Here is a 3,137-nt window from a genome sequence, read left to right on the forward strand (position 1 = left end):
GTGAAGCTTAAGACTTTTTCCTCTTCCAGAATCTATCGTTCAAATGCAGAGGTTCTTTTATTTATGTAAAATGGTCAGTGAAACAGATAGAATAGAAGATGTAGTTCATTAGTACATATGGGACTTAAATTATTTTCCTTTGAAATCTGACTGATTTTAAGTCTGCATAATCTTGAAAGTGCTTTGATGTGTTTAAATTTAATTACAGAGAATAAATACTTTAAAAAAAAAAAAATAAAAGAAGGGTTGTTCTTGTGTTAGAAAACTCAGGAGTCTCCCAGTGTGGGGAGGGTAATGGCATATTAAGTCCTGCAGGGAGCCTTCTCTCTTCTGGGAAGCAGCTGTACCCACCCCCCCAACCCTGCTTTTGGGTTAGTAATGTTAGTATCGTTTTGGATGCCTCTCTACCCTTCATAAATATTTCCCACTTGTCCTTCCAAAGCCTCTTGCCAGTTTCTCCACTTGTTTTTCCATTGTCACTACTTGAGCCGAAGCTCATACCATTTATTAAGGACTGAGTTGTATCCCCTCCCCAATCCTTATGTTGAAGGCTTCACCCCCAGAGTGACCCTATTTGGAGATAAGGCCTTTAAAAGAAGTGATAAAAGTAAAGGAGGGCCTAAAGGGTGGGGCCCGTGTCCGAAAGGACTGGTATTTATATTTTTATTTTATTTATTTATTTTTTAAAGATTTTATTTATTTATTTGACAGAGAGAGACACAGCGAGAGAGGGAACACAAGCGGGGGAGTGGGAGAGGGAGAAGCAGGCTTCCCGCAGAGCAGGGAGCCCGATGCGGGGCTCGATCCCAGGACTCTGGGATCATGACCTGAGCCGAAGGCAGACGCTTAACGACTGAGCCACCCAGGCGCCCCAGGACTGGTATTTTTAGAAGAAGATGAAGAGACACCAGCAACCTCTCTCTCTGTCCTTGCACACACGGAGGAAAGCCCACGTGAGGACCCAACGAGAGGGGGCCTGTTCACAAGACAGGCAAAGATCCCCCCAGAGGAAACTAACCTTGCTGGCACCTTGATTTTGGACTTCAAGCCTCTAGAACCTGGACAGAGTAAATTTCTGTTGCTGAAGCCTCCCAGTCCATGGTATCCTGTTAGGGTGGTCTGAGCAGATCAATACACCATTTTATATTGGGACTTTTTTTTTCCCCCTAGTAGTACAGAATCTATAATAGTAGCCTTGGATCCTGGTCTCCAGTCCATCTTGGTTCTTTTTCTTATGGCATCACGTACATCTTACACTGAAATCCTTGCATGGCCCATCAGTGCTGCATGATAAAGTTTCAGTGCTTTAGCTGGACATTCAAGGTCTCAGTAAACTATCTCCAAATCTCTTTTCCAGCATCTTTTCTCTCTGCCTCCCAGTCTGAACTCCATGTTCCAGCCTCTTCCCAGTCCCCAAAATACGCCCACTCCTTCCATGGCCCCATTGGAATTTCCTTCAGTTTCCATGCTGACCGTCCTTATCTATCCATCCTTTCGGCTCATCCCGAGCCTGCCTGCCTTCCTCCCCCTCCTGCTGTCTCCACAGTGGCCCAGCGGTTCTTGCGGGTTCCACTTGGATCTCTATGAATGCTTGGGTTGTAAGTGTTTCACGTTCTCTGTCTGGGTAGACGCCTCGACTGTGTTGCCTTCGGCTCTATCCCCCGTGCTCAACACCCACACCGTAGGTAGAATCAACCCTCGTGAGTGGGTGAGTGAGTAGCAATGCCAGCAGGTGGCAGCTTGTGGCTTCCACAGACGGAGCTGGGCCTTGGGTCGGACTATGTGTGGCATAGAGGAGTTAAAGCCCCAAGGTGAACTGAACTGCAACTGAAGCTGAGTGGCTTAGGTCTTGGGCAGGTGTCCCTTTGAGACTGGATTCCTCCCATCTAACGACATGTCTAATGGCTGGTGAGAGAAATGACGCATGTATTGGTAGGAATACCACCCCCTCCAACCTATATGTCCTGGTTTTCTTTTTTTTTTTTTTTAAAGATTTTATTTATTTATTTGACAGAGAGAGACACAGCGAGAGAGGGAACACAAGCAGGGGGAGTGGGAGAGGGAGAAGCAGGCTTCCCACTGAGCAGGGAGCCCGATATGGGGCTCGATCCCAGGACCCTGAGATCATCATGACCTGAGCCGAAGGCAGACGCTTAATGACTGAGCCACCCAGGCGCCCCCCGGTTTTCTTCTGTTGTTGTCACTGTGAGGTAGAGTCCGTATTTGCAGAAATGTAACAGCTAGAGCCGATGAGCTAGGCCACTGGGGCCCAGGATCTCCGGTGGATGAGCGTCTTCCCCATAGGCCTAGTGTCAGACTATAAATAATAACTTCAAGGCCGACCCTGAAAATATAGACAGAAAGTGACTTTACCTTTGTGTGTATGTAAGTCTGTGTTTTTTGTATAGAGGCCCCTTCATTTAGAGAAGAAGCCTGCTCCAAATTCCCCCTCCTCAACTAGAAAGTTTGTCCTTCACGAGACTGACAGAGGTTATATATTAACACTGAACTGCAGGGAGCATGCTGGCTTTTGTAAAAGCATGTCTCATGCCAAACACTGTTAGAGGTAGAAAACAAATCAAGTGTGGGGTTTCCCAAATTACACTTAGCATATGGAATGAGAATTAAAAAAAAATTTTTTTAGGGGTCTTCCGTTAAGGACCAGAAAACCTGTTAGACCAATTCTAAAAGAGCTGTAACACTTGTGAATTAAAAAAAAAAAAAGAATTTTTTTTTTTTTTAAAAAATTCACAAGTGGTACTTTGTTCGCTAAGGTCCTTTTGGCGATGCCCGTGGGAATTCAGTATATGAGAAATCCACACCAGATGGAATGAGAAGCCATTTCATCTGTCATCAATCCTTCTGGACAGTTCGAGTGGAATGGACAGTTCCTGAAGGGTTGAAACCTTGGCGGCAAGCATGGAGTGTTGCTTGTATGTGTGTGGGGGGGTCATCATGGTGACTCCCTTCCTTGAGCTGTTCTGTAGCAGTGATACCCAAGAAACCAGGGGGCTGGTAGGCTACTTAAGTATGTGTTTTCATGTTTGGTAGAGAAAGAACTAATATAAAAGCATTCATCGTTGCTGCCCCTTTGGTTTAATTTCCAGAATGGTGCATATGCCATGCTTGAGGGAACC

At 45.6% G+C, this 3,137-nt stretch overlaps 1 non-coding gene across 1 annotated transcript; it reads right to left on the reverse strand.

The window, feature by feature from the left end:
• Nucleotides 1–2,642: 2,642 nt before the first annotated feature.
• On the reverse strand, nt 2,643–2,704 carry LOC118536075 (U7 small nuclear RNA). The gene has a single exon (XR_004917499.1). It is a non-coding gene; the product is annotated as a U7 small nuclear RNA (small nuclear RNA).
• Nucleotides 2,705–3,137: the final 433 nt, after the last annotated feature.

Source organism: Halichoerus grypus, chromosome 14, assembly GCF_964656455.1.
Source record: "Halichoerus grypus chromosome 14, mHalGry1.hap1.1, whole genome shotgun sequence".
NCBI classification, from domain to species: domain Eukaryota; kingdom Metazoa; phylum Chordata; class Mammalia; order Carnivora; family Phocidae; genus Halichoerus; species Halichoerus grypus.